Here is a 25,155-nt window from a genome sequence, read left to right as displayed (position 1 = left end):
ATCACGAACCCATGGAGTAAAGGGCAACTGAAGAGGGTAAAATTAGGGATGACGGATCCATTTAAATAAACTTGACGGTGCTAGATCAATGGGCTGATAGTGAACGAATCTAAAGGCCACGTGGCATCCACCTAGTTTTAGTGATCTCCAAGGAATCCTAAATGGAAATAACTTGCATCTCACGATTAACCCTAGCCTATAGAGTCCCAATATGAATAGAATCCTAACATAAGGAGGATCTCATAATATCCGCCCATTAATGATGATCTTCTCCATAAGGAAACATCTTGCTACACAAGAAACGAAGGTCGGTTCTATACTACTACAAAAACCCAAAGGCCCTCAGAAAATAAGGTACGCACAATTTCTCTAAACTTAAACTCTCAAGCATTGTTGGAGCTCTCTTCTGACTTAACCTTCGGAGGGTCTTTGGCCGGTACCCCACCGGTGCCCTTTGATTGGTTCTTCTCTTTTGTTCTTCAGGTGCACCCATTGACGTGTGTGGATGATCAACTCACTGACGATTTTTTGTGCATCATCAGTGAATAAGGTATATCTTTAGAAAGGTATGACAAGTTTCATTTCAAGGGGCCACAAGTGGGAAAAATCCAAGGAATGAACCCAAAAATAATGGAAACAAGTAAACTTTAAAACATGTGTGGTAGCAACGTTATCACACTCATAACTCCCCAAAAACAAAAGCCTTTGTTTTTGTTATTTTTTTCAAAATAATCTAGACGAAAAGTTCTACAACTTGGTTTAATTTGACCCTGTTGATGTGGGCCGTGTGGCTTGAATTGCCAAAGCCCAATTTGGTCATCTAAACCAAATACAAGTTGTAATAGGAAACCTCTTCTGCCGACTTTAATATATATATATATATATTGTATTAAGTGTAGCTGTGTGATGAGTAATTCCTAAAACCCTAGCAGTAGCCGCATAAGAAGAAGAATAGAGTTTTCTTGTCTTGTGGGTGTGAGAGAGAGAGAGAGAGTTAGGGTGTAATTGGGATTTGGGTTTCTTGAGAGTGTTTTTGTGCACTATTGTATCTCCCTATTTTTTTATAGTGAAATTTCTCCATCGTCTCCGTGGAGGTAGGCAGTTTGCCGAACCACGTAAATTCTTGTGTTCTTTGCGTGTGCTTATTATTTAATTTCCGCTTATATACTGTTATTGATTTGAGTCCTGGGGTGCTATCTGCACAACAAGTGGTATCAGAGCAAGGATAGGATTCAATCCTTTGAATACAGTAAAGATGTCAAGCACAAAGTATGATGTAGAGAAGTTTTGTGGTAAGGGAAATTTTTCACTTTGGCAAAGACGAATGAAGGATCTCTTAATTCAACAAGGAGTTCACAAGGCCTTGCTTGGAAAGGAGAAGAAACTGGAAACGATGAAGGATGTAGAATGGGTAGAGATGGATGAGAAAGCAGCTAGCGCTATTTGTCTCAACCTAGGTGATAAGGTCATTCACAACATCTTAGAAGCAAAGACCGCAAAGGAGGTTTGGGAAAAACTAGAAGGTCTTTATATGAGAAAGAATCTGACGAACAAGTTGTACATGAAGAAGCAACTGTATAGTTTGCATATGAAGAAAGGTTCAGATCTATTGGAGCATCTCAACACATTTAACATGTTGAACACCTAACTGTCAAGTTTTGGGGTGAATTATGAGGATGAAGATAAAGCGTTACTCTTATTAGCATCGCTTCCTACTTCTTTTGATCATCTAGTGACTACGTTGATGTATGAGAAAGAGACTATAGTACTCGAGGAGGTGACTAGTGCTCTCTTGTCACACATAAAGATGAAGCAAGAAAGTGATGGTTCTCAAGCTGATGGACTTATTGTAAAGTCTGAGTCGAGCAATAGGGGTAGAAGGAGGTCAAGAGGACGGAACTCCAATAGGAATAGATCACAGTCTAAATCACGTGCAAAGAAAGATGTAGAGTGCTTTTATTGTCATAAGAAAGGGCACTACAAGAATCAATGTAAAGAGTTGAAAGAGCATTTACAGGAGAAGAAGAATGGAAAGAAGCCCCTAGAATCAGCTAGTGCTGCTGAAGAAATATCAGATGATAGTGAAGTTGGTGCAGATTTACTTTCAGTTTCATCAAGTAACAATGTTCTATTGGAATCTTGGGTTTTAGATTCAGCATGCTCATATCATATAACTCCAAAGAAAGATTGGTTTGACACATATAAGCCTTACAACGGTGGTATGGTCCAAATGGGTAATGATGCTACATGCCCGGTTATTGGAATTGGTACCGTGAAGATCAAGATGTTTGATGGAGTTGTGAGAGTTCTTAGTAATGTCAGGCATGTTCCAGATCTTAGAAAGAATTTAATTTCTTTAGGAGTATTAGATGATTTGGGCTATTCATACTCATCAAAGGGTGGAATCATGAAGATTACCAAAGGTGCTTTGTTGGTGATGAAGGGACAGAAAGTAAGCACGCTTTACAGATTAATTGGGAACACAGTTGTAGGAGGAGTTGCAGTCACCACTCCAATGGAGTCCAGCACTGACGACACAAAATTATGGCATATGCGACTTGGCCATATTGGTGAACGTGGTATGTTAGAGTTGCACAAGAGAAATTTATTGAAAGGGGTGAAGACATGCAAGCTAGACTTTTGCAAGTATTGTGTGTATGGGAAGTAGCATAGAGTCAGTTTCAAGACAGGTTCTCATACAAGTAAGGGTGTTCTTGACTATATTCATTCAAATGTTTGGGGTCCAGTATCAGATTCTTCTTATAGCGGTGCTCAGTATTTTGTCAATTTAATTGATGACTACTTTAGAAAGGTATGGATTTATTTTATGAAGCATAAGTCTAATGTGTTTGGCATATTTAAAAAATGGAAAGCACAGGTTGAGAATCAAACTGGCAGGAAAATAAAATACCATAAAACAGATAATGAACTAGAGTATAGAGACAAAGAATTCATAAGATTTTGTGAATTAGAAGGCATTACTCGTCACTTCATAGTTAAAGGAACTCCACAGCAAAATGAGGTTGCAAAGAGAATGAACAGAACCTTAGCAAAAAGAGCCAGATGCATGAGAATGAATGCAAGGTTGCCTAAGGTGTTCTGGGCAGAGACAGTTAACACAACAAGCTTCATTATTAATAGATCTCCATCTTCAACCATAGATTTTAAGATTCCAGAAGAGGTTTGGTCAGGTAGACCAGTTGATTATTCGAGTCTAAAAATTTTTGGTTGTTTAGCTTATGTGCATGTGCAGAGTGGAGAGCGTTCTAAATTGGATTTGAAGTCAAGAAAATGCGTATTTCTTGGTTTTGAAAAAGGTGTTAAAGGCTATAGGCTTTGGGATCCAATCTCAAAGAAAACGGTGACTAGTAGAGATGTCATATTTGATGAAGCCTTTATGTTGAAACAGAATGAAGCAAAGACTTGTGATGATAGTACACAGGCGAAATTAACTGTTGAGGTGGAGTTTGACGAGAATAGTTCACCCAATGATAAGGGTGATGCTGAGATTGATCCACAGCAGCAACAAGAAGAGTCTTATTCAATTGCTAAAGGCAGAGAGAAGCGGGTTCACAAAGCACCACAGAGATATGGCTTTGAAGACATGGTTAGCTTTGCTCTTATAACTAGCGGTGGAGATCCATTGTCTTATAGGGATGTAGAAGAGATGGGGTCACTACAGAAGAATTAGACTTGGGAATCCTCTAGTATGTTGACAAAGTCAGTTCCAACAGATAAGTTCAAGAGTTACTTGGACTTGGTTGATGTTTGTAGCTTATAAGCCCTTAAGGGCTAAGGTGGAGGAGATGCAGGAGTTTGCTCGTGTAGCTTGATCAATTCAAGTCAAGGTGGAGATTTGTTGATGTGGGCCGTGTGGCTTGAATTGCCAAAGCCCAATTTGGTCATCTAAACCAGAAACAAGTTGTAATAGGAAACCTCTTCTGCCGACTTTAATATATATATTGTATTAAGTGCAGCCGTGTGATGAGTAATTCCTAAAACCCTAGCAACAGCCGCATAAGAAGAAGAATAGAGTTTTCTTGTCTTGTGGGTGAAAGAGAGAGAGAGAGTTAGGGTGTAATTGGGATTTGGGTTTCTTGAGAGTATTCTTGTGCACTATTGTATCTCCCTATTTTTCTATAGTGAAACTTCTTCATCGTCTTCGTGGAGGTAGGCAGTTTGCCGAACCACGTAAATTCTTGTGTTCTTTGTGTGTGCTTATTATTTAATTTTCACTTATTTACTGTTATTGATTTGAGTCTTGGGATGCTATCTGCACAACAAACCCTTTCCAAATAATCTCTCAATCCTCGAGTAAAATTGAGTGTAAAGCGACAATTAGAATTGGTAACTGAGTAACGCATTTGAGGTACCAACTTTGCTCATGATTCTTAATCATATGTACAAACAAGCTCTACAACTTCATACATCACTTCCTCGTTGAATCAACACATATCCTCATATTTCAGGGAAAAAAAAGTACATTAAGAGGAATCAAATGTGCAAAGTTATACTAGGATAAGCATACCACCACACACAATTGGCGTGATAGTCACTCCATAAGTATAAATGCTTGTGAGGTTTGAGGGGGTAAGAGCTGGGGTTTAAGTCTTCAAAAGGAAGTTTCACACACATATACATTTAAATTAGACTATAGTAGAATTTCTATCTTATAAGAAAAAAAAATAAACAAACAAACAAATTGAAACAAGCATTAAATGTAGAAAATTCCAAATTCTTTGCGAGAAGCCCAACTTATGGGGGCCATAACTTTTGATTTGGAAATTTGGTTTATGCAAATTTGGTGTTATTGTAAAGATAATTTCATAACATTTGTAATAATACCAAATTTTAGAAAATATATATCATAAAAAATCTACAGACATGGGCAAAATAGGAAAGTGCTGAAAATCATTACGGAAAAATGAATAAAAAAGTGTGGGAATTTGGCATATGATCATCATGGAAGCCCTAAGCCCTAATTAGAGCATTCACAACCGGAAATTCTATCCCATCCTATTTTACCATCCCAAAAAGGCACTTTATCAATTATACAATACAATTTTACAATACTCCCAATATCCCAACTTTTATTTTCCTATTCTACTCATTAAAATAATATTTCTACATAATAAAATAATATATCCTACAATCACCATCATTTACAATACAACACATTATTTATTCTTTCTCTTTCTTTCTGTTCAAAAACCACAATCACCACCACCACTGCACTGCACACACCTGACACCACCACCACCACCACCAGCAAAACATAAAAAAAAAAAAAAAAAAAAAAAAAAAAAAAAAAACACCACAACCCACAATCAAAAACCAAACCCATGCCGCTACAAAAAAAAAAAAAAAAAAAAAAAAAAAAAAAAAAAAAAAAAAAAAAAAAAACACCACAACCCACAATCAAAAACCAAACCCATGCCGCTACACCTACTGCCCAAGTCGTTGCACCGCCAGACCCACACCGCTGCATCCACTGACCACGTCATTGCCCACCAAAATCACACCTATTGAAATCAACCCACTGCCACCCACCAACCCAAAACCCACTCCCACACAAATCACAACCCACCTAACCCACACAACCCACGTGACCCAACACTACCCACCGCGATCTCCATCGCTAACCACTGTGAAGCCACACAATCTTCACCCACAAACACAACAACAATTTATGAAAACCAGATTGCTCAATTCGCCACTGGGTAGCTCGATTTTGTTGAAGCTCGAAGGAAGCGGATTCGCCGCTAGGAAGCTTAAAGGAAGTTGATTTTGTCAGTTTGAAGAGAGAGGGTCATCTACACATGCAAGAATGTCAGTTTGAAGTGAGAGTGATGGAGTGAAAAGTTAAATGGGTATCTAGAGTGTTGGGTTTATGAGATGAGTGAATCGGTAAAAAGGATTTGGAGAAGGGTGAGGGTGAATCAGCATTCGGCAGAGGCTTAGTGACAGCGGCTTGGTGATTCGGGGAGAAAAGCGAGGCTTGGTGACAGCAGCTTGGTGATCGGAGAGAAAGAGAGAAGCTTGACAATGACGAGAGAGAGAGAAGGGATGAAAGAGCAAAAACCCGATACTGTACCAAGAGTGAGAGGGGCTTGAACGGATTAAAATACACTAAATTTTTTTGGCATAGCGCTACAGTACCATCTCATATGAGATGGTACTGTAGCTCTACGCCAAAAAATTTGTCCTCTCCCCGTTTTAGCCATCTAGTTATTGAGTGCATTCTGGGCCTATATGCCAAATGTACTTTACATTTGGCATTTGACAAGCCCATTGCTGATGCTCTTATATATGATTCATTTACCAACTCTCTTTATTTGTGTGCCAGCAAGAGCAACACTTACAATATTCGTTTACCATGAGAAGGTTTTCCCAATCATCAAGACACTTACTCATAGCAGAATAGTCCTTTCTCTATAAGCAGAGTCCACCTTTTGGGCTTAAAGAGTTGTTGAGGTGAGGATTGGCTAAATGATTAGTGTGAAGGAACACAATTGCACCCATTGAGATATTTTCTCCCAACCTTTTTGGTTATGTCTCAGACCACTACTTTGACCACAACTCGTCCCATGATGAGTTATAGTAAAAGTTGTGTAAAAAATTATGGTTCTAGCATTTTTCTTTGTCTCATTGTAAGTGTGTTAGTGGACTTGATTGTGCACATTAAGGCATTACTTACTCACGCCAAGCATATGTGTCCCTTGTGTTAATGTCCACCAAAAATGAATAGTCTCAATGAAGCATGTGTCGTCCCCTATCAATAGTGCATGCATTGTGTACCAAAGATGGAATGCACTGGGACAAAATTGGCAAATGACCTTTTCGGGCAAAAAAAGCAGCATTACGTCCCATTTCCCAAACTAATTAGGGAAATGCCCCTCTTTTGAAACTCAATTTTCTAAAAATCGAGTTAAGCCCTATAGTAGCATTTTTAAGGAGCCTATAGTGACGTTTTCAGGACCTATAGTAGCATTTTGAAACTCGAGCTCAATGAACTCGAGTTATAGGTAAAAAAAGAAAAAAAATTTCATGGAGCTCGAGTTCTAAAATGCCACTATAGATCCTTAAAACGTCACTATAGTCTACTTAAAACACCACTATAGGGCTTCAAAAAAAAAATTTTTTTTTTTTTTATAACTCAATTTTGAGAAAATCGAGTTTCAAAAGAGGAGTATTTCCCTAATTAGTTTAGGAAATGGGGCAAAATGCTGCTTTTTTTGCCTGAAAAGGGCATTTGCCAATTTTGTTCGAATGCACTGTGTGAATGTTGTGCACATTTTTCGAAATATGGTTTTGATAAGTGTTTGGAGTTAACTTTGTGCAAAAATAAGTGGAACCACACATCTTTTAAGGCATGTGTAAGTTGAGATGTTCTCCACGAGGAGATTAATATTATGTGGCCACTTGGCCAAAATTATTAAGAGTGAGTGAGAAATTGTTTCCAAAAGTGTCTTTATGACTTACTTTGAAAGTAGAATTTACTTGAATCTTAGGAAGGAAAGTAAATAGACAAATTGTAGTGTTATATTACCTATGTGTTGGACATTAGGTTGAACCCCAAGAGTCATCCCACTTTTATGGAAGGGAGAGAAGGAGGAGGACTGATGTAAGTGGGCCTCTATACATGATTGTGTTGTTGCCTACACTAAAACTGTTAGAATTCACGCATGTAGCAAACTTCATCAATGGAGTGATCTGCTCAAACATGAAGAAGAGAGGGATTTCTGTATATGCATTGAATTCTCATTGATTGAAATAAACAAGCTCTGCTTCTTATATAGGAAACAGATTGGAGGGAAAAACTATAACCAACTAACAAACTAACCAATGAACAAGTGCCATCTGTCAACTACTCCTAACTAACTCTTCTATACAGTAAAACTATATGTAGCCTAACTACTAATACATAAAACAACATGTAGTTTACCTTTATGTACACACTTTAGACTACTATCTTTACATTACAGATTTACACTAAGACTATATTGATGAATTACAATCTAACATCTAACAAAAACAAACCTAATCAGGTTGGGACGGGCATGGCGCAATTGTGGGTTGGTCCATGTTTGTCTAGTATTAAATATTTGTGTGTTTGTAAATGGACATCCCTCATTTTATTTCAATCATTCTCACATTCTCATTACCATGCATAGAGTAATTAATCAAGAGAAAGATAGAGAGTTTTCACTACAAAAAGGTCCTCTGGCCGCATTTTTAAAACACAGCTATATGTCAAAAAAACGTGGCTATAGCCTATAGCTGCGTTTTTTTAGGCCGCGGTTTCTAATGTGGCCTAAAACCCGTGACTATAGGACTGACGGTCCTATGGCCGCACTTTTTAACCGCGGCTCAAGCCCAGGTCCTATCGCCCCGTTTAAAATGTGGCCTAAGGGTGCAGTCTTAGGCTGCGTTTTAAACGCGACCTAATGTTGTGGTCTTGGGCCGCATTTTAAATGCAGCCCAAGGTTGAACCTTAGGCCACGTTTAAAACGCGGCCCAAGGCCAAAACATTAGGCCGCGTTTAAGAAGTGCAGCCATACCTCCCATGGTGACGGCCTCTGACACTTCTTTAAGCCGCGTTTTAACCGTGGCCTAAGGTTCTAGTCTTAGGCCACGCTTAAAACGCGGCCCAAGGTTTTGGTCTTAGGCCGCATTTAAAACGCGGCCTAAGGTTCTGGTCTTAGGCCTCGTTTAAAACGCGGCCTCAGTTTAAATCTGTAGCCACGTTTTAAGTGCGGCCTAAGACCCCTGAATTCCTATTAGGAATTTGTTATTTCCCTTCTCCTAAATATTAAATGCAAGAGTCTGACTTTAGCTCAATAATTGTATATAATGGTGAAAAAAAAATTGTTTAAGCACTTAAGCAAGAGAATCTGAGGAAACTAGCCAACCAGGCCACAGACCACAAGCAATAACAGCATATTAAATAACATTAAGTATTGAATATAGAGCCAATTACTGCAATTGAAAACGCAGAAGAAAAAGCAGAAGAAAACTTCATTTTCGGAATCGCGAAAATCTGCGGAATTGAAAACGCAATCGTGCAGATATCACCGAGCCAAACACAATCCCGAAATCACGATTCGCGAAACAGCCATTCCGTGCAATATAAACACCTAAACAAATGGGCTCTAAATAGAGAGAAACAGAGACAGAGAGAGATGTAGCTCGAAAATAAACAACAAAATATCAAAGAATCAACAAAAGCCTATACCTTTCAAAATAAAACTATTTCAAAACCCTAGAATTCAAATATACTAACCGCGAAACAAAAAAAGAAACAAAAAATAATCAGAACCGAAAGAACTTTGCCCTAAATTTCTATTCAAATTAAACACAGAACTTAAAACCCTAAATTCAAAAATTGAAAACAAAAAATAAAAACATAATTACCTCTCTTAGCTTCCCTCTCTTTCTCTTCGGCTCTTTGCGTTTCGCTCTCTCTCTCTCACTCTCTTTCTCTGTGAAACAACCGAAGCTTTGAAATGTTCAGAGGTTGGAGATGAAAGGTTTGGAACTGGAGGGTGACGGCTAGCTTGGGATCAGAGAGATGGAGGGTGCGAGTTGAGATCAAAGAGATCGAGGGTGAGGGTTGAGATCGGGATTGAGAGATGGAAAATATTTTTAGTTCAATATTTATACAAATCCTAAAGCCGCATTTTTAACATGTGGCTATAGGGAAAACCTGGGGGTGCGTTTGGAAAATGCGGCCCCATCCCAAACTAAAGCCGCGTGTTTAAAACGTGGCTTCAGACAAAATTTAAAGCTGCGTTTTAAACACGCGGCTTCAGACCAAATTTAAAGCCGCGTGTAAAAAAAGCGGCTTCAGGTATACTAGAGCCGCATTTTTAAAATGTGGCCACAGTGAAGGGGAAAAAAAAAAAAAAAAAAAAAAAAAAAAAAAAAAAAAAAAAAAAAGAGTTTAGCAAAAAATTAAATACGCGGCTTAAAAAAACGCAGCCTCAGGAACATGCTATGGCCTCGCGCATAAAACGCAACTTGAACGTTTTCTTAAGCCCTGTTTTTTAAAAATGCGGCTTCAGTCTATCTTGGGCCGCGTTTTTTATAGCCACGGCTTAAAAAACGCGGCCCAAGGCCCTCGCGTTTTGTAGTGTTTGTTCGTTGTGCTCAAAGATTACCGTGTCTCTTATGTATGTTGTTGATCATTGTTCTTGGGAGATAGACATCCAAAAGACTTAAATTATCATTGTGAGGGGCGAAATCTATCTTTAAGAAATAATGTCAAACACTAACCTTGATCATATCTTAGTTTTTCAATATATATTCATCTAGTCGTTAAGTTTATTTACTTGTTCTATTTAATCACATATTAAAACCTTTTTCTTTTTTTTTTTTGCTTGTTGCTCTTGTTAACAAAGTCATAAGCAAATTATATATTTTATGCATTATACCCAACAATATTAAGATCAATTTAGTTTCCTTAATTTATGATGTGGTTTATGTTAATAAATTTAGCCTGTGCTTAGTAATTCATTTTTTGAGTGTTTTAATATCTCTGAATTGTATGTGTTTTAAATAGTTCAAAATTTTCATGTTCTACATAATTCAATTTTTTACGGTCTCTAAGTAATTCAAATTTTTTGTGTTTTTCATAAAATAATTTTTTGTGTGTTCTATTCTATTTTTGAGTGTCTAATATAATCAAACTTTAAAATATTTTTTAATATATTTTGTTTAACAAAATTGTCCAATAATAATTATGATATGTCAGAAAACTGTTACTGAGGTTAATCCTGTTGTAGTGCCTATCACTACTCCTATTTATATTCCCAATTATGCCACAATTGTGAGGTTCCTGATTTTTTTTCTTTTTTAATTTTATAATTTAAAAGAAACCTAAAGCTTGGTTTGGAGAATGGAGATCCTTTGGGAAATATGTTGTGTGTGTTTATATTTAAAGCAATCACTTATTTTATTATGGAAAAATAAGAAAACTTTTATGAAAATACCTCTTTATTGAATCATCCAAGTAATTACATCATGAATGAATAGTAGAAACAAAAATTTACATGGGTTTGGTCCTAAATACAAGACTATCTATGGTCCTAGTTACATTTTAAGGAAAGTAAAAGTTACATTGTTTTGTTTCTTAGTTACAATCTAATTAAGAAAATTGTAACTAAGAAAGCAAAAATGAGAAAGACTTGGTCTACAAATTTGAGATTTGAATCCAAAGGTAAAATTACGGGATGAGGTATTAAATGCTTATTCTGCTAGATTCATTGATTGGTTTTCAGGAAGTTGATGGCTAGGTTATTTTATGCACTTTTTTTCATTTAACAAGTCATTATGCTAGCCTCAAAAAAAAAAAAAAAAAAAGTCATTATGCATGAAATGCTTGAATTTCAATAAAATTAAAACCAATAAAACTAAAAAACCATAGTGGTGTATGCAGTAACTATGCACGGGTATTAAGTATTAACAAGGTTGGAATGCCTAGATATAGAACCATTAGAATCAGTTCATACTTTTTTTTTTTTAAAGGGTAATTACACTAAACCCACATGTGGTTTGGCCCGAAATCACTTTGCCTACCTGTAGTTTAAACAGTGTCACTTTATCCACTTGAGGTATGTTCCGTTTGTTTTTTGTAACCCACCTCTATTAAAATCAGGGGTAAATAGATATTTTTCCTCAAATTTCATGTCTCTCTCCTCCCAAAAAGAAAAAAAGAAAAAAAGAAGCACAAAAATGCAAGAGAAATAAGATCAAAAAGTGGTGTTGGTCTCTCTCTCAATTCACATAAATCTTGAACATGAAGAACATACCCAAAAAAAATAAAACCCAGATCAACCTACACAAATAATCGAACAATACAATATTGCCCTTCAATCAACCGAACAATACACTATGACCTATCTCAATCAAATATATTATATATACATGATTTTCTCATCTCATTTGTGGGTTTAGTGCAGCTTACATCGCTGAAGGAGATCCTATATAGAAATAATGTTGATGAAATTCATAAATCAAATGGAAAGCTATATCGAGCTCTACTGAACGAAGAAGCGCAATATGTCGTAGTTTTGAATACATTGATGATGATGGAGATAGAAAAGGTAATCGAAAGCAACGATGGTGATATTCTATTCACTCATCCCTTTCCCTGAGTCTCTCTCTTCCTCTTCTGGCTTTCTTTGATTCGAATTAGAAGAAGATTAAAATAAATAAATAAATAAATGAAGAACACGACTTTGCTCAGTGAAAAAAAAAATTGAACGAAACCCAACAACAAACGATCACCGACGACTAACCAACAGTAAAATCCACGAACCCAAAACCACTGTCCACAGACCACTGACCACGAACCATCAACAAAAGCCACAAACCCATCAACAAAACAACAGCATCGACATCAGTACACAAACCCAGAACTTTGTAACCATCCACCACCAATAAACCCAGAATCAGTGATTCAAACCAAAACCCCCAGTGATTCAAACCAAAACCTAGAATCAATGATTCAAACCAAAACCTAAAACCAGTGATTCAAGCCAAAACCAAACCAAGAACTAGTGATTCAAAACAAAACCCACAAAACCAAAACCCATAAACCTCCAAAGCCGACCCACAACAAAACCGAAATCCTCTAACACCGATCCTAAATAAAACCCACAAACCACTGCGAACCCACCACTACAAAGGCGAACAGAGGAGAAATCTACAAAGTGAACCCACTAAATCAAATATTAATTTTCACAAAACCCTCCATTTTGATCTTGTTTCTCTTGCATTTTTGTGCTATCTTTTGTTTTGGGAGGAGAGAGACATAAATTTGAGCAAAAATACTTATTTACCCCCTATTTTAACAGAGGTGGGATACGGAAAACAAACGGAATATATCTGAGGTGGATAAAGTGACATTTTTTAAATCACGGGTAGGCAAAATGATTTCAAGCCAAACTACAAGTGGATTTAGTGTAATTACCCAAAAAAAAAAAACCATTAGAATCATAATATAGCTCAGTTATCGAAACATTATTAAGAATTTTATCTTTGCACAAAACTAATTAAATATATAACACACTTCAAATGAAACAAAGGACGGAGAAAGTATACCATGTTTCGGTAATACCAATTCAGCATCTGTTTTGGTATTTCCTACCCAATAAATGAGTGACACCTATTTCAAAAAACCACATCAGACTACTCCAATAAATAATTAATTTATCTTCCCGATAGTATAGAAGATTGTGATTAATTTATTAGAGTAGTCTGATGTGGTTTTTTGAAACAGATGTCACTCATTTATTGAGTAGGAAATACCAAAATAGATACTGAGTTGGTATTACCGAAACATGGTATACTTTCTCCAAAGAACATCGTTAATTTGTAAAAACCATATGAGCACTTACTCATGCATTTAACACAGTGAGTAATAAAGCCTTTTTAGAACTTGAAATGCAATACAACAGTTGATACAATGATTGTTTCATAGTCCTAGACTCTCATCGTTCATAAGGTCGACATATATTTGAAAATACAATGCTAACAAACTTTTCCACATTTGACATCCCAACGGAAGTATTTATTCTTACAACAGTTCAAATTGATATAAAAGATGACCTTAAGCTTAATAACCACTTGGAGGTGAAGATCACTTTTTGTAGCTAGGAAGAGGATTGAAGTAGTGGAGGTGGAGTAGAAGACAAAGAAAGTTATAGTAATACAGAGGACTTGAGGACTTATAGTGGAGATGGAGGTGATTTGTAGTAATAAGGAGGTGGTGGTGGCAGCGGGGATTTGTTAAGTGGAGGAGGTGGTGGTGATCTATAAATGTAAGGAGTTGGAGGGAGTAAATGGTGATGGAGGTGGAGGTGACTTTTGGAAATAAGGTGGTGAGGGTGGAAAAGGTGGTGGCAATGACTTGTAAACATAGGGAGGTGGAGATGAAGCAGATGGTGGTGGTAGGGATTGGGAAATGTAAGGGGGTAGAGGGGATGGTGATAGAGGTGGAGATGATGGAAAATGTGGTGGTGGTGGTGGTGGTAACTTGTAAACATATGGAGGTGGAGATGATAGAGATGGTGGCGGTGGGGATTTGGAAATGTAAGGAGGTGAAGGGAATGGTGAGGGTGGAGGTGGAGGTGTTGATTTGTAAATGTAAGGAGGGGGAGGGGACAATGGTGGAGGTGGAGGCGATGGGTGGAAATAAGGTGAAGGAGGTGATAGAGAAAGTGGTGGTGGTGACTTATAAACATAAGGAGGTGAAGATGATAGAGATGGTGGTGGTGGGGATTTGGAAATGTAAGGAGGTGGAGGTGGTGGTTTGTAAACATAAATTGGAGGAGGTGATTTATGATGGTTCGGTGGGTAGTGAAATTGGTCGAGTGGTGGCCGCTAATGGTTTGCGGGGCAATCATCTTTGTGGTGGGCTGGTGGTGGCAAATGGTCTGGGGGGCAATTGTCTCTGTGGTGGTCTGGTGGTTGCCAAGCATAAATGTCAGGCTCATTAGCAATCACACTAGTGGCTACGAGCATCCTCATCAAAGATTTCAAAAAATTTAGCATTTACCATCTCAAAAACCTACTTTATCAATTTTAACTTCACTTTACAATACACCCAACATCAAAGATTTTATATTTTTGACCACTTCATTAAAATATTAATTTTTTATTCTCATTCACATCTCTTTCACTACTAACAAACCCACTGTCACTCCTAACACCCGCTACCACCACCGTAGACAACCACAACCACCACCACAACCACAACCTCATCTCCCAACCACCAAAATAAAAAAATAAAATAAAACCCACGGCACAAACCGCATAATCTATTTGGATAGCTGTTTTTTGCCGATTTATTTTAATATTTAATTTATTTTTTATACTATTTATGAGTCTCACTGCACTTTTTAATACTATTTATAGACCTCACTTTACTATTTCAACTAACTTTTACATTTATCTACAATAATTTCAACAAAAAGTTTTCAATTTCCACAAAATAAATGTGTTTGGATTGATGAAAGTTACCAGCTTATTTTACTATTCAACTTATTTTTACTACTATTTATAAGTCTCACTGCACTTTTTGGTATTATTCTTGATTCTCATTGTACTATTTTAACTAATTTTTACTTTTATTTACAATGGTTTTAACAAAAAATTTTCAATTTCAACAAAATGAGCAAATCTCATACAGATCCTAGCAAATTCCAAACAGACCCATACAAACTTTCACATTCATAATAATTGAGTTAACAAGTTTTTACTAGTTCTTAATTTTTTATTTGAACCAACCACTTACATTGTTCTTTTACATACCACTAACAATCTGTCAAACCAGTTGTGCGTAAAAATTTTGGTTAAATTCTTTTTGTCTATACTCATTAAACTTTCTCTTTTTTTCTTTTTTAGAAATTAAACTTTCTCTTATTATTTTGCCAGTTCCCCTCAAGTAGATCTCTATCTCATTAGTCAAGATGGAGAGGATGCTAGGGGGTTATTTCAAATCATTTTTAAAGCATATATCCTGAAAAATATAAACTGATCTGAATTTTTCTTCAACTATATTAGAAGACAAAAATTCAAGCTTGCTATAAAATATAAACTCGTGTCCGTAAGACTTTGCTCCTTCAGGCACATTTTTCATAAATTCATGTCTGTCAGGATGTGTAATTAAGCTAGCAAATTTTTTCGAAGTTGTCTTGATTGACCAACCGTCAATTGCAATGATTGTAAATTTGCAAGTACTGTTTTTACAAATAGCTACCCTACCAATACATTTTTCCGTAACTTGCTGCCTAGATTAGCATGAAAACATTGAAAAGTATCAATTTTCTAACACTCTTTTATGTGACTCCTGGTGAATGCAATGGTTGTGAATCTTGTGATAATTTAAAAAATAAATAAATAAATAAATAAATAAAAACTTGGTAGTAGATTAAATGTTTGCACCGTATTAGATTTGAACTACCAAAGAAAATCTTACTTGCCAAACAAAATTTAAGCAATTAGAAGATTCATCGAGTCATGCAGTTGAGGTTGACACAGATTTTTCACTATTAATCTCATTGATCTTTGAAAATTTTTAAATATTTACAAATTTCCTTCTATTTGTTCTCTATGGAACAAATAATCAATAGAACATTGTATCAAAGCCGTGTCCCATTTCAAAAACCCAATGTTTAACTAAAAAAGCTCATCTCAACCCAACATAAATGGCCTCTAAACATTCATGGTAAAAACAATCTTTTAAACATTTCGTCAAACACACAAAACACAATATAAAACACGAAACTTCAGTTTTTTTTTTTTTACTAAATTCAAACATTAAAAAACCATTACATTTTTTTTCCCAAAACAGATTCACATCATCACAAACTACACAAACACCTAATCAAAAAAAACGACAAGTAGTAGTTTTTTTCAAAATCTAACCCATCTATCTAATCTTAAGCCCTCTCGCCTCTGATCCTCCGAGCGAGCTGAATATCCTTAGGCATGATGGTGACTCTCTTGGCGTGAATGGCGCACAGGTTGGTGTCCTCGAAGAGCCCGACCAAGTATGCCTCGGCGGCTTCTTGTAGAGCTGAGACGGCGCTGCTTTGGAATCGGAGGTCGGTCTTGAAGTCCTGAGCGATCTCTCTCACCAGCCTCTGGAAAGGGAGCTTTCGGATCAGAAGCTCCGTGCTCTTCTGGTACTTCCTGATCTCTCTCAATGCCACAGTTCCTGGCCTAAACCTGTGTGGCTTTTTCACACCTCCGGTCGCCGGAGCTGATTTACGAGCGGCCTTTGTTGCGAGTTGCTTCCTTGGCGCCTTGCCTCCGGTGGACTTACGAGCTGTCTGCTAGGTACGGGCCATTTGGAGGAGGGTAAGACCTGTTCGGTTGGTGGGAAAATGAGGGAAAAGTGAAGAGAAAGTGAGTTTGTTTGTTGTGATGTGAACAGAAAGGGTTTGGAGTATTTGTAGTGTTGTTTTTGGGGGTATAGAGAGGCGGGTGATTGTGAAAAATTTTGGAGCTTTGAAAGTTTGAGACAGAGTGAATTTGGAGCGTTGATTTGGGGGAGTAATGTACGGTGAGGATTTGTTTGGAGGGGAGTGACGCGGATTGTAATCCGTGGCACTTACGTTTGACCAATAGGATTTGTTTGTGTAATCTATTCGCGGGATTTATTATTAGGCTGAAATTTTTAACCTTTTGAACTGGCGGTGAAATTGTATGAATTTTTTGGATTTTATTTTTATTTTGGTAAGAACATCAGTATCAGAAAATGCTACTCTATTATATTTTACCATTTCAAAAAGTCACTTTATTATGTATATCATACCATTTTACAATACTTCCAGCATCCCAAAACTCTATTTTTATTAAAATATTATTTTTTAATCTTTCTTTATTATTTCTTTCTAATTGTCGCTTTTTTTAAAACTTGGTTTTCCTAGACTTTCCAACAGTCATTTTTTCTCTCTCTTTCTCCCTCAACCTCTAGCACCAGTTCAACACACAAAGTCACACACACAGAGACCCATTATACACCGATCAACCTATCCAAACCCGGAACCACACACACACACAAACATAAACCATCAAACCTTCAATAAGGTCACACACACAAAAACCTTCAAAACAATTGGAGCCAACAACAGCCACTACACCCACCACCCAAGCCACCGATCAACCTATCCAAACCTATCACCACACACACAGAGCCACACACACACAAACACAAACCTTCAACAGAGCCACACACACAAAAACCATCAAAACAGTTGGAGCCAACAACGGCCACCACACCCACCACCCAAGCCACCGATTAGCAAACCCACACCGCCGATTTGAAACCCACACCGTTGAAAATACCTAGAAAAACGCGGATGATCAACCCATAAAAACGTCGAAAATACCCAAAAATACCCAAGCCACCGATCAGCAAACTCAAGCCACTGATCAAAAACCCACGCCGTCGATTTGAAACCCAAGCCGTAGAAAATACCCAGCAAAATCAAAACCAAACCAAAACTAAAGCAATGCCACCAGAGCAAACCCATTCAAAAAAAATCATCACCGGAGCCACCATCGGAGCTACCGATGATCAACCTAATCGATCTACCCATCGATCAACAGATCCACCATTTCAAACCCACCGATCAACCGATCCGAACCCAGCTCACTGATCCACGCTGATCCAACCTTCAAAATCCAAAACCCAGCATCGATGAGAGACAGAGAGAGGAAGTGAGAGTCAGAATGAAGGGGGGAGAGAATAAAATATTGTTTTTGGTTTTACAATTGTGCTACAGTACAATTCTAAAGATAGAATTGCACTGTTGCAGTATTGCAAAAAAATTTGCAATACTTGAGTTTAGAATTTTCTGATGCAGTGACATTTGGGGTTGCAAATGCCAAATTCTCCTTACATTTGGCATTAGCATTCCCCAATGCTAATAATCTAACACATTAGCAGTGACACTTTCAGTTTTCAATTCAGGTTTTGGGCATATGACGAATTGACGATTTTTTGGCCCAGTTAGGTTTGGACCCTTCAAGATAGTCCGTAAAAGAGTTAAAGCCTCAACCCCAATTTATTTCCTTTTTTTTTTTTTTTTTTTTTTTGGTCCTTTCAATTGATAGTGATGAAAAATGGGGATTTTAAATTTTGAATTCTAGTTCTCTCTTAATTTAGGAAATCAGTTTATGTTACTAAACTACAACAATCTTGACCTCAAAGAGTTTAACACTAATAAATTAGTTAAAGAGGAAATAACAATGAAATTAACTTTTAGATAACCCATGTTAAACTTGCAGAATTACAAATAATTTTTCAGATAAATTATACTATTCTCCGTTAAGGTTTTGCAAAATAAACTCCCTAGGGTCCGTTTGGTAATTGAAAAATATGGCTTAAAATGTCATACCAAACGGCCCTCTAACATTCCAAGAAATAACACTCTCATCCTTAAGATTTATATATAAAGGCTATAAACAAGTCAATACAATTTCGTAGCGTTACTTTTCTAACAAAATATTTCATTTCTTGAAAAAAAAAAAAAAAAAAAAAAACTTACCTAGACTTGTTTATAGGTTTGTAAACATATGGTACTCCCATTTACAAACTTGTACGTCATTTTTAAATATGAAATATTGTGCTGGGGAAGTAATGATGTGAGAGGGCATATACTTATATGTTTTATTTATACAAATCTCAACTAGAAGGGTCATTCCAAGAAATGTTTGGAAGTGGGGGCAAGTGTCATTTTATGAAACATTTTGCAAAAGTATGAGTCATTTATATATATGAATAAAAGAAGTTAGTACCAATTACTTTTCTTTACTTTTTCAATTAATCTAATAAACACACTCAAAAGGTGAAATCTGCTAGTCTCACCACTAGCACAGTAAAATTTCAAAATTATGGTATCACATCAAGTTAGGCAATTTACCATCTCTCATATACAAAGTCGATTTCGCCGCATGCAAATCACAACCCAAATAATCACATTGTCACTTGCTCAAAAAAAAAAAAAAATCACATTTTCAACCATTAGTCAAAGTGTTGCCACTAAAATATATCATTATAGTTTTATTAGAATAATAATTTCAACACTTCAGATGAAAGTATCAAATACTTTGCAATAAATCTCCACAAACTCAAGTAGAAATCAGAATTCGCAAATGAGTTATCAATAAAAAGGAGTTTTATTGTACTTATAATTTGCACACTACACAAACTCTTCACTTTACTGGTACGGGATGCAAGCCATTAACTCCTATCACCTAAAAGCAAAAGAGAAAACTCATAGTGCTTAGCCTCCGTTTGGATACCAATGAAAAATGAAAATTATTTCGCTATTTAGATTATTTTTGATACTTTTGATAGGCTCCATTGTACTATTTCAGCTAACTTTTACTTTTATTTATAATTCTTTCAGCAATAAATTTTCAGTTTCAACAAAATAAATGATATCCAAACAAACCCTTAGTACTTAGATATCCAAGCCAAAATATTTGATAGTCAAAATTGCAACAAAAGAAAGAAATGTTTCCTTCTCATCCTAGAGAAATGAAAAACATGAGCATGCAATGAAACCAAATCACTGTCCAATTAAGTATTGCCAATATGATTTTGGCCTAATCATATGAAACCAAAACTCCCTTGCCTGCGATATCCAAACACTGTCTCCTTCCAATCCAAACATCAGTAATTGCCACTTCAAGTCAATCAATTAGCAATCACTGGAGTTTAAAGACTTTCTTATAAGTGACTATCATTTCTATTATGAGGGAAACTCTTCTCTCCTCTTTCTCAAAAAGAGGTTTGAGACCCAATTCAAGACCATTGGATTAAAACACTTTCAATTGTCTAAAAAACAAAAAGAAAGGATATATAAGCATAACCAGTATTTTAGGGATACATTGCATTCAGCCAATGCCATAATTGCCATTAGAACCCAACACACATGCATCAGCAACGAACACAGCTTTTCAAGGCCTCTATGCAAACTCCAATTTTTTACAGTTCCACCAGTTCCACATCAATTCAAAATTAACTTCCAAGGACATGTTTCATTCAACCCCAACTTTACCCAAATTCCAAACCTTTTGATTTAAAGCAACTACAATAATAACAAACTACATTCGCTGTTCACAAATTCATTTGAAACAACCATTCCTTAATGATAATAAAAACCATAATTAACTAAAGCACAATAATAGACCATATAAAACGTGAAATTGATATTTGATATTGAACACAGCTAAAGCAATCTAATTAGATATTAGATTTCCACAATTCTACACAAACTTAACAAAGAGATAAAATCAGAGATTCCAGATCTAAACAACGAAAACCTAAACACAGATCTAAATCGACTACACCAACTCTCTCTCTCGCCTCTGATCCTCCTAGCGAGCTGGATGTCCTTAGGCACAATGGTGACTCTCTTGGCGTGAATGGCGCACAGGTTGGTGTCCTCGAAGTGTCCGACCAAGTAAGCCTCGGCTGCTTCTTGTAGAGCCGCGACGACGCTGCACTGGAATCGGAGGTCGGTCTTGAAGTCCTGAGCGATCTCTCTCACTAGCCTCTAGAACTTTCAGATCAGAAGCTCCGTGCTCTTCTGGTACTTCCTGATCTCCCTCAAAGATGGAGATCAGGAAATACCAAAAGAGCACGGAGCTTCTGGTGAAGGTGATAGAGATGGAGGTGGCGGAGGGGATGGTGACGGTGGTTGTGGTGATGAAGATGGTGGAGGTGGAGGTGGAGGTGATGGTGAAGGTGGTGGTGGTGCTGGTGGTGGGGATGGAGATGGAGATGGTGGCGGTGGAGAAGACGGTGAGGGTGGTGGTGGTGGAGTTTTTGGCGGTGGAGGTGAAGGAGATGGTGGTGGTAGTGGAAATTTTGGCAGTGGAGGTAGTGGAAATCTTAGTGGTAGTTGTGTTTTAAAAACTTCAGGCGGAGGTGATGTGTGATAGCTTGGGGGGTGGGGTTCTTGCCTTCTTGGTCATGAGAGGGAGGTGGCAAATGATTTGGGGGCTGGTGGTCTTCATGTTGGGCCAATGGTTGCAAAGTGCAAACCAAAAAAGTAAAGCTTATCAGCTACCACGTTATAGCATTTACATCTGATATCTAAAAACCATTCTATTTTACCATCTCAAAACCTATTTTATTATTTATACCAAACTATTTTATAATACTCCTAATATCACAATTTTTATTTTCCTATTCTACTCATTAAAATAATATTTCTACAAAATAAAATAATATATCTCTCAATCACCATCATTTACAATGCAACACATTATTTATTCTTTCTCTCTCATTCTTTCTGTTCAACAACCACAAATTTACTGAAACCTTCGTCACCACATGCCCAACACCACTGCACTTCACACACCTAACACCACCACCACTAGCAACCCATAATCTACCATCAACACCCAAAAAAAAAACAGCAACCCATGACGACAAACCCAGGCCCACGGCAAACCCAAACCCACACCCATGACAACCAACCTAGACCCATACTAGTAAACCCACCCCTTCACCACCCACGGCTCCACCATCATCAATCACTACACCACCACCACACCACCACCAAACCAACCCAAACCAATCAATCTGAATCCAAACCAACCCAGTCATGACCCACCTAATCTCCACTACTCGTTCAAAACTCATGAACCACGCCGATCTCCACCACCAATCAAAACCCACAAACCACACCGATCAAAACTCACGAACCACGCTAATCTCCACTGCTCGACGATCTCAACCCACTTGATCAACCACCACGCTGAACCCAAACCCACAACCACACCGATCCATGTCGCCACTGTCAACTAGAGAGAGAGAGAAAGCAAGCCACATCGCTGCCGTCAGCCAGGCCGATCTGCAACAAGAAAGAGGATAAACAATGGGAGTGGTGGCTCATTGTGGTGTGGTGGCTATGGGTTTTGGGTCTGAAGAGAGAAGGAAGAGAGCAGAGAGAGTGAGAACCAATTCGAAATTGTTTAATAAAAAGTAGGAGAGAGAGAGAGAGAGAGAGAATTTAATATTATTATTTAAGTTTAGAATTGTGCTACAATGCAATTCTAAATGTAGAATTATACTGTAGCACAATTGCAAAAAATTTTGCAATACTTGGTTTTTACAAGTTCGGATGTGGGGGAGATTTTGGGCTTTTATGCTAAATGTACCCTACATATGGCATGTGGCATGCTGGGTGTGAATGCTCTTAGTGGTTATGAGACAAAATGCTATAGCATAAATCACTTGAGGCCAATGGCTCAAGCGTCCAAGAGTACCCATTTCTAGTAATTCAACTCTAATTACTAAAATATTACTCCTTAAGCTTGCATGGTAACGAAGGGAGCTAGTCTTTTACATTCTGATATTGTATTAATGCTTTAAATTCCATTAAAAATCTCATACAAATTTTGTACTTTCCTATGTAACATAGTTAGGTAATTAAATTTACACAAAAGGTTATAGGCAGTAGGTATATCCCTTTTACAATGTTATGGGGTGTCCCATTAGTTATGTTTGTATCACATACAACAGCTCATCACATAATTGATGCATGCAAATGTTTGATATTTTATGTTGCAAGCTCTGTTGTGCCACTTTTACAATATCAAAGGCTGTTCCACCAAGTTATGATTGCATCACATACATTACATGGCATCACACAAAGTATCCATCTATGCAAGGTTATGATTTGTAGCTATGATTTGTAGCTCGCAAGCCCCGCCGTTCCCTTTTTTGAAGGTTACCCATTTCACTAGTTCATGGAGGTAGGTAGAACATTAAGTACAATTGCATCACATCTAGTACATTACACTATATATCCATATACAGAATTTTCTCAAAAAAAAAAAAAAAATATATATATATATATATATATATATATATATATACACAGAATGGTGTAAAATTTTCTATTGTGCCCTTCTTACAAGTTCATGGGGTATACCCCTTTTACAAGGACATGGAGTGTTCCATTAATTATGATTGTATATCGTATATATGCCTATATGGTATCTTTTTTTTTTTTTTTTTGGGTGCTAAATGGCCTATATGGTATATTATCTAGGCTAGCAGACCTCGTTGTAGCCTTTTTACAATACAAGGTGATGAGGTTCGCATGCGGCACACAAATTTATGAGAGGTACAATATGGAATCTATATGTATTCATGAATATTACAAAAAAATTCATTCTATAGAGATGTGTATCTGGCTTGTCATACTGATACATGGATCAATCATATCTAAAATCATGGATGAATCATCTCCTCCACAGCTCCACTTCATATCACACGAGTGTTATGAAAAGATTATATATTTCTTTTTATTTTCAAACTGTATCAATAAACAATATTGTTGATTCTCTCTTAAATATACATCATTTGTTGAATATATATATATAAAGTCTAAGATCCAACCAAGGACATTTTCAATGACTTTTGCGCCAAATGACTTATCTATCTATATAATATCTTTAGGCGATAGCCTAATGGGTGATGTTAAGGGAAGGGTTCAAACTTGATTTCCTGGGTTTTCGGGTAAATTATCCAAAACAAAATAATAATAATAATAATAAAATAAATAAATAAAACAGGTGATAAGAAACATAATAAAACACAACATAAGGTTCAAAGAATTAAAAGCATATTTTTACTGAATGGAACACAGTTTGCATATGCGGCATATTGTAAAATTAACATGTGTCCTAACCCAAAATCATTTAACTCACTTAACCATAGTTAGCACACTTAAAAGGAGATATTAGGTCAAAAAACATGCCAATTTGGAGGAATTCCTCCAAACTGAGTTGCATATAAACTTTTTCCTTTGAGTTTTGAGTTTTGACCGTATGCTAAACAATAAGAGCAATACCTTAGTTACTTTAAATGTTAACCTCTTTTATTATTTTCTATAGGCAATTTTTGGTCCCAAACAAAAGGAGGGAAGATTCGAATTAATGACCTCCGCTTCATGATGCACTGTTATCAATCAATTGTGCAGCCTCTAGGGGTTATGAATGTTAATATCCCACATCATGCACTGAGCCAATTTTATTGATCCAATTTAGCATCAAAGCAAACATTTGGTTAGAAATTATCAGCCTGCTATGGTACATACTGTCTAAAACTTTTGTAGGGTAGGTATAAAAACCATCAGAATCCAACTAAGGCCAGTTTAAGTTGAGGTGTTTGCAATGTCAAAGAAACAATAATCAATTCACCATTTAATTTGCCAGCACCGTCTGATTCCCATATAAGTGTCAATTTTTTCCAATATCCTTTTATTTATTCGACTCCTGGAGTGGTGTATGCATAATGCAATGGTTGTGATGAGCTAAAACTTGGCCTTAGACTCGTAGTAGATTTAAAGCTAGGCTTCTAGTGTCTGTCAAAAGCTTGTGTAGTTTAGCTCCACCAAAAGTTACTTTATCTATTATACCTACACACATGTTACAGCAGTAGATCTATTTTAGCTATCAACGCAATAAAATAATATAAACATCACAATAAAATAATATATCCCACTGCCCAAAAAAACAACCTAGCACCAACCACAACCACCTCTACCATCAGCCTCAGCCACAGCCACAGCCACAACCACCACTACCACCACCACCAGACACAACCAAACCCACAAA

The 25,155-nt window shown here is 36.8% G+C and overlaps 2 pseudogenes; both read right to left on the bottom strand.

Moving 5' to 3' along the window:
- LOC115994228 overlaps window positions 1-25,155 on the bottom strand; it is a 90,062-nt pseudogene that overhangs the window by 17,853 nt on the left and 47,054 nt on the right.
- LOC115976017 lies at window positions 16,428-16,871 on the bottom strand (annotated as a pseudogene).

This window comes from Quercus lobata, chromosome 1 (genome assembly GCF_001633185.2).
Source record: "Quercus lobata isolate SW786 chromosome 1, ValleyOak3.0 Primary Assembly, whole genome shotgun sequence".
Lineage (NCBI taxonomy): Eukaryota > Viridiplantae > Streptophyta > Magnoliopsida > Fagales > Fagaceae > Quercus > Quercus lobata.
The sequence above is the reverse complement of the archived record's forward strand: the minus strand, read 5'-3'. Positions and strand labels throughout refer to the sequence as shown.